Consider the following 8,064-nt stretch of genomic DNA (forward strand, 5'->3'; position numbering starts at 1 on the left):
CTAAAATTCAAAAATAAAGGAAAGTCCTCTAGTCCAAATCAAAATCAAAAGCTATTGGACTATACAAAACTCAAGGTCAAGGATAAAAATCCTATGTAAGAAAAAGAGCAAGAGATGATCTCCTCTAATATCAAAATAACTGGGGGTGAAATTTCTACAATTTCAAGTCAAAAAGAATACTTGTTGATCCTAAGTCTCCATCATGCCATCCTACTTTCACTTCTTTTTGCAATCATAAGCCTTCATAACTCATCCACTTGCTCCACACATCCATTCCCTTTTGGCAATACATCATGTCAACAGACCTTTAATGGAACTTCCTCGAAGGAATTTGTTGTCAGGGATGCCCAAAATTCTTTAGGTGACACAGATATGGGCTTGTGTAGTCCACACACTAGTAATTCTCTCAGTTACTTTATAAAAGAAGACAGTCACTCAAGCTACACATCATTTAGTTAAGGAACAATGCAGTTACAATCATAAGGTAAAGCATCACACATTTGAGGTAGGTGACTTAGTTCTCAAGTAGAATCCAAGAAATCAATAGGACCGAGAGAAGAAACGAAAATTTGAACCCAATTGGCTTGGTCATTATGTCATCACAATAGTTTACGGATTAGGTGCATATCAACTTTTGACCCCAGATGGAGAACCTTTGGAAGATCCGATCAACAACATGCATCTTCACAAGTTTTACACATAGCTCTTCAGAGTATCCCAATTCAAAGATACAAAAAAAACCAAAAACATCAAAAATACAAAAAAAATAAAAAAAAATATCAACAATACAAAATAAATAAAAAAATATCAAAAATACAAAAAAATTAAAAAATGCTCAAAAATACAAAAAAATCATAAAAAATAAAAAATCGTTACTTGGTGAAAACCTAGCAAATAGGTGCCTTGTGACACAAAAAAATCCAAACAAAATAAAGAAATAAATTCGTCCAATGGTGAAAACCACTTCAGTGGCACCCTGGGCAAGTACCATGGTGAAAATCGGGTTACTGACACCATGTGTAGAGACATTGCTTCTCCCTCCTTTAGGATTCAATCGCATCCCTTCACTTTGCATACACTCACAACCTATCCATCCATAATAAACTTACCCATTCCCATCATGACTTGTTATTGATCTACCTAAGATTGGTTAGCCATTCATAATAATCCATTCTTTTCACCCCTATCCATCCATAATAAACTTACCCATTCCCATCATGGCTTGTTATTGAACTATCTTAGATTGGTTAGCCATTCATAATAATAATTCATTTTCAGCCCTTTTCATCCATAATAAATCAGCTACTATTTGTGGCTAGGGCAAATCCTAAGTCTAGTGATGGGTGTGGAACTAAGAGCATCACACATTCCGAGGAGTAGAGTTTCTTCCAGTTTTCTTTAGTCTATCTGCACCCAATCCACAATAAATAAACACTTACATCATGGATTTACAATAAAGTTTTGTCTTGTCCATTTTGATCAATCTCAGATGAGATGTAAATAGCAGCAATGGGCTTCAACAAATCAAATCTTTCAACAGACTCAGACAACATTATGGTTTAGTACTATCTATCCCTTTTATGAAAGTAAACATTGTGACCAAAATCAAATAGACTTATACAAGTGACAAGAGACACTAAAATTGAGGACTGCAGTGGATGTTGGTGTCGAGTCTTGGTTTTCTTTTGACTTTGTCTTTTGGTCACATGTCTTTTAGCTTTTTTGGGATGTCTCTGACTAGAGGTTCTATCTCCAAGATGTCTTTGACTAGAAAGGTGAGGATGGGATATGTTCACCTATTGTTTTGTTGTCTGTGGATTTTCTCTTAGTAATGTATGACTTGTCCAAGGATATGAGGACACTATGAGTCTAGTATGAACTGGGGCATTCCTTGTTTGTGACTATTTGATCTCCATGCAAACGAGTAAAATGACTTTCTGGGTGGAACCTATACCTCGATTGTCATAACCTATTTGCCATAATAAAGATCAATGATGATAAAGCACAAGAATATTTTTCACTTCCATATCTTCTATCTTCCATCCCCCTTTCGTGATTGACCTCCATCGTCCTTCCAGATTTCGTGTAGCCCGCTATCACATGACTGAGTAAAATGACACGCCAAAACTTTTTGCATTTCATGTAGATTGCACCTGCATTACCACATATTAGTGTTTCATACATACATATAGATATCACAATCGCAGTGCATTTTGCATATATCATTAGTTAGTATATGCATTCTCATATAAAACATAAAATGCCAAAATAATAACACAACACATGTGAGCACATTTTATATTCTCATCATGTAAAGAATTATTTGCATTATCATATTTATCTACATTTCATACTTTCACATTTGTATAACATATAAAACATAAAAGAACAAAAAATATCGCATTTCATCATATATATATATATCTGCATTCCTATCATAATTAAACATCATAGATACATGTATCTTATATGCATTCATACATCATAGAATCATAAATTTTATTAACACAGACAAACATGCATCACATAGAAGCAACATCACATAGGTACATATGCATATAGCTGTCGAAAGGATGAATCATCTCATATATATATCTAAAAAATCATAAGTGTCATGATTCAATGATGTCAAAATCATATGGCTACAATCACTCGAAGGTATTTACATCATCATACAAAAATGGTACAAAAACTGATACTTAGGGATCCATTTAAGACTATGATAAACTCCCTCCCTCGGAGCCAACCGACCTCGATGGAGTCTGAGCCCTGGAAATCACCACCCCAGAATCATCTCTCATGCCCCCTCTAAATAGTGGTGGTGGAGGACCCATGATCCCACCACTCGATGCCTGTCTCCTATCTCTCCCTCCAATGGTTGTGCAAAATGTGTATGGTGAAAAGTGGATAATGGAAACAATAATATTGAAATAATAAATGAATTCAACCACAAAACCCTAGCCTAACAACAACAAAGATCCACCATAACATATGAAGATTATCTAAGACAATTCAAACCAACAAAATAAAAAAGATTATACCATCACATGTCCACTAGGGTTTGAATCTCCATTCTTCCTATCTCCATTAATCTTGCTTGATATATTTGCTCTTAGATTTTATGTGTTCACAAGAGCTCAACAAAGAACGGAAATGTGGTTGATAGCTTGTTCGCATAAGATTGATTAGAATGCTCCCTAGATGAATATAATGATTAGGGTTGATAATGGAGGGGAGTATCCTCTTATATAGATGACACTATAGGAAATGGAGGGATAAGATTAAGAGGTGTAAAGATAAATGGTCGGCTAGGATTAAAGGGCAGGTAGAAGAAATAATTAAATAATAAAGGGGGTAGTTAGTGTAGGAATTAAGAGATGAATGACATATGTCATGGGTAGAAAAGTCTAATGAATTAAATAAATAAATAAATATTTATTTAATTAATAGAGGAAGTGGGATCAATTAAATAAATAAAATATTTATTTAATTTAGGAAAAAGATAATTTAAATAAATAAAATTATTTATTTAAATGTGGAAAAAGGCTTAGAAGAGGATTAATGAATTAATTAATTAATTAAATATTTATTTAATGAATTAATTAATTAATTAAATATTTATTTAATGACTTAATTAATTAAATAAATATTTATTTAATTAATATAAGACTTAGGATAAAATAATTAAATAAATAAAAATATTTATTTAATAAGACATGACAATTTTAGGTGTCTTCATTTTGCCCCTCTTTGAGACAATGTATCTTGTCATGTTGGCTAAAAGAAGATATGATAAACTAATACAAAGTTGCCCCATGACGAGAATGATATGCCCCCTTGAGAGATTGGATGAATATGTTTGAAAAGATCACAGACAATCTCTCGATAATAAAGAAAGGCTAGAAAGGACTGACAAGATAGGATAGAGTGACATAGTCACGAGATAAAGAAGACTAACGCAAGAGACTAGGGCTAGGGTAGCCTATAAGATAGGCTATGAGGGAAACCATCCTCATTGGCATCCACATACCTAAGAGATCAAAGTGAAAAGAGAGTAAAGGGAAGAGAAGTTAGGAAAGATGACATTGGTGCACAGATTCAACCGTGTTCACCAATATCAGAGGCCAACAAATGCAGGAGAGCTAGTGAGTACCAAAAAACCTCCTTGTACTTTAGTGTATTAATTGTTGTCATAAATGCATGTTAGGTAGGGATAGAAAATTTCAAGCAGGGGAAAAAAAACTTAAAGGTGCGTATGTTGGTGCCAGGCACGTTTGGGAAGGATAGGCGTGTCTGTTTCTAGTTTAAATGCATCTATGATTTCAAAGATGTTTGTGCTAGATGCAAGTGTGTCTATATTGAGAAGGTGTGCTTATGCAAGATACAGTCATGTTTGTGTGTTTTAGGTGTGTGTGTGGAGGGAAGGCACATTTGTGTATGTTTAAAGCGTGTTTACGTCTTCAAGGTCAAATCAACAGTTCCGTGATAAACATATGATGTTGATTGGATAAGTTGTTGAGAGGATACACTCAAATAGGTCCTCTAGGGAAGACAAGGATAAAAAATAGGGTTGGGATTGACAATTCTGTGATAGGACATACGTTGCCAATCAGGAAACTACTCAAGAAGATACACTCAAGTAGAGGCCCTAGAATAGGATAGAGATTCTTGTGCTTTATCATCATTGAGATTTATTATGGAAAATAGGTTATGACAATCCAAATATAGGTTTGACCCAGAAAGTCATTGTACCTGTTTGTATGGAGATCAGATAGTTGCAACCAAGGAATGCCCCAGCTAATACTAGACTCACTGTGTCCTCATATCCTTAGACAGGTCATAGAATTACTAAGAGACAATCCACAAACAACAAAACAATAGGTGAACATCAAAAGCACTTGGATACCCAGAGGCATGCTCAAAATTTGGACACAAGAAAACCCCGTTCAAATTTAGGGGCAATACATAGAAGCAAACTCATGATATGCCTATAGAACATGGTATAAACAGACATTCCAATCCTCATTATGGCCCTATATCAGAAGTTCCCTACACACATCATCATTATAGACCCGCTCCATATGAACGTGTTTATGATCAATACCATTCATACATTCATTATCCTCATCCTCCATGCGGTGGCTCAGGCATGGGATATGGTCCAAGAAGTCAATGTCGACCGAAAATTTTTTTGGAACAATAGATCAAGGACTTACAAAAGAAGATGGAGGACATCAATACACCAAAACCAATAGAAGAAGCATACTTGATGAGATTGTTTCCACAAATCTTAGGTGAACAAACATACTAGCAAACAAGGAATGCCCCAGTTCATACTAGACTCACGGTGTCCTCATATCCTTGGACAGGTCATAACATTACTAAGAGACAAACCACAGACAACAAAATAATAGGTGAACATGAAAAGCACTTGGATACCCATAGGCATGCTCAAAATTTGGACACAAGAAAACCCCGTGTCAAATTTGGGGGCAATACACAAAAGCAAACTCATGATATGCCTATAGAACATGGTATAAACAGACATTCCAATCCTCATTATGGACCTATATCAAAAGGTCCCTACACACATCATCATTATAGACCCCCTCCATATGAGCATGTTTACGATCAATACGATTCATACATGCAATATCCTCATCCTCCACGTGGTGGCTCAAGCATGGGATATGGTCCAAGAAGTCAATATCAACCCAAAAACAATTTGGAACAACAGATGAAGGACTTACAATAGAATATGGAGGACATCAATAGACCAAAACCAGCAGAAGAAACATACTTGATGAGATTGTTTCCACAAAGCTTAGGTGAACAAGCTGTGGAATGGTTCTACCAACTTCCACTTGGAATTAAGTCATGGGGTGACTTAGCAGAGGCATTTATCCAACATTTATCATATAACATAGAGACAAATATATTAGTTTCCACTTTGTGCAATACCAAACATAAAGATGGGGAGTCATTTTCATCATTCTTTCAAAGATAGAGGAATTTAGCCAGTAGATGCTCTTGCAAAAGTCCACAAAAACAAGTGGTAGAGATGTTTATACATAATGTCAACAGATATATTGGTTATGACTTGAGGAAAGCTTGTTTGTCCACTTTTAAGGAATTCATTGAGAGAGGCTTAGCAAAAAAGAACATCTTAATTTGAGTGGGAGTTCTGGATCAGTGTCAGGACAACTTGAGGTAGATGACTCAGAGATTCCTGCAAATGGAGGGGGTTCAGATACTAAAGATCCTGATGATCCCTTAGATTTGGGGGACCTAGGGGAAGGACCAACACCACGTGAAGAGAGGCTAGCAGATGAGAGCAGGAAAGGGCAGGTTCAAACTCCAAAAAAAGAAGATGGCAACTTAGAAGGACCCCAAGGACAGCAAGCAACTAGGGGTTCGAAGAACACGGTGGAGGGAAAAGATTATCTAGAAAAGGATCTTTCGTCAACGGATGTTAAGGGGGGACCCAATTTGAATGGACAGACACGTAAGTGGACCTCTATGTTTGGGGTTAAACCTAAAGGTAAGTCCTCATCGCCTCCTGTTAAAAACACCTTGAATGTGTCTAAGGGCAAGTTTGCTATCATTGTTCTAGATCAAATCATAGATCAAAACATTGCTAGAATGGAAAATACATTGATCGGTAATTTTTTTGGGTCTAGACCTAATATAGAAATAGTTCGTGGATTTGTCAAAAGAAAGTGGCTCTTGAATGGTTAGGTTGAGGTGGTAGCAATGAACAAAGGTTATCTATCCTTTTCTTTTTCTTGCGATGAGGATAGAAGAAACATTCTCTATAGTGGGTCTTGGGCAGTAGGCAAATACATCATGTACATCCACAAGTGGCACCCTAATGTGGCAAAAGGAAAGAATTTATTGATCTAATTCCCGATGTTGGTCAAGCTCCCTGGGCTTCTAATGTAATTCTGGGAGGAAGATGTTTTTGCAGGAATAGCCAATACCTTTGGGGAGCTTATCGCTATTGACCAGATCACGACATCAAGAAGAAGGCTGATTTATGCTACGATTTGTGTTGGAGTTGGACCTGACACGAATATGCCAGAAGAAATAGAGATATAATCTAAACTGGGGAAGTGGAAGCAGAATATTGTTTTTGAAACTATCCCCTTTGCTTGTTTTCATTTTAAAAAAGTTGGACATTGGGCTAAAAAATGTCCAAGTATCGAGGGTAAACCCTACCTCCAAACTAAGGTTTGGAAAAAAGTGGATAAGCCTCTAAAAGCCTTGGAGTCCAATGACCCGGATCAGGAGAAACAGTCTCAGATTGATTGGTTGAGGAAGAACTCACCAGTGAAGTGGGGAATGAACTAAATGATAGTTTTGATACTTAATGTTAAGTACAAATGCCAAGCTAATAAGATGAGAGGGGGGGGGTGAATAATACAAACTTAATCTTCCATAAAAACAACAGATTCAACCTCGGTAACATATACTTCAGTAATATAACCAAAACTGCTAAACATACAAACTCAAAAGCATATAAACATCATAAAACTCATAACACCAGATTTAATGTGGAAACCCAAATAGGGAAAAACCACTATGGGATTTCGGACCCACTAAGAAATATACTCTTCTAGAGTATGCTCGGTTAAAAGCAAATTGTGTTAAAGATTACAAACACATTGCTCAATGTGACCCGGTTAAGGGATTTCCCTCAGATCTGTTAGGATCTTCACCTTGTTAGAAGTGACCTTTTTAAAGGATTTCAAACACTCAATTAGAATGTCACCTGGCTAAAGGGTTTTACAAATAAGACTGTTAAGTCCGCTCGATTAAGAGATTCTCTGTCACTTTACAAAATAACAGTAATAAAAATCTATCTGCAACTTCACATCTAAAATGATAAAGAAGATTCTTATTTGCTCAATACAATAGGACTTATCTTGTCCATCTGCTGGGCTCTATACTCTGTTATTCAAAATAGGTCTTCAAGCTTCTATGCTCGGTAATCACTATGTAGCATCCATGTGCATACACTTTCCAGCATACATTGTTTATCAACAGTTCATTATTTATAAGCAA

The 8,064-nt window shown here is 36.0% G+C and overlaps 1 pseudogene; it reads left to right on the forward strand.

Moving 5' to 3' along the window:
• The window catches only part of LOC131058197 (ATPase family AAA domain-containing protein At1g05910-like), a 49,242-nt pseudogene extending 42,144 nt beyond the window's left edge, over positions 1-7,098 (forward strand).
• The last annotated feature ends 966 nt before the right edge of the window (positions 7,099-8,064 follow it).

This window comes from Cryptomeria japonica, chromosome 2 (assembly GCF_030272615.1).
Source record: "Cryptomeria japonica chromosome 2, Sugi_1.0, whole genome shotgun sequence".
Classification (NCBI taxonomy): Eukaryota; Viridiplantae; Streptophyta; class Pinopsida; order Cupressales; family Cupressaceae; genus Cryptomeria; species Cryptomeria japonica.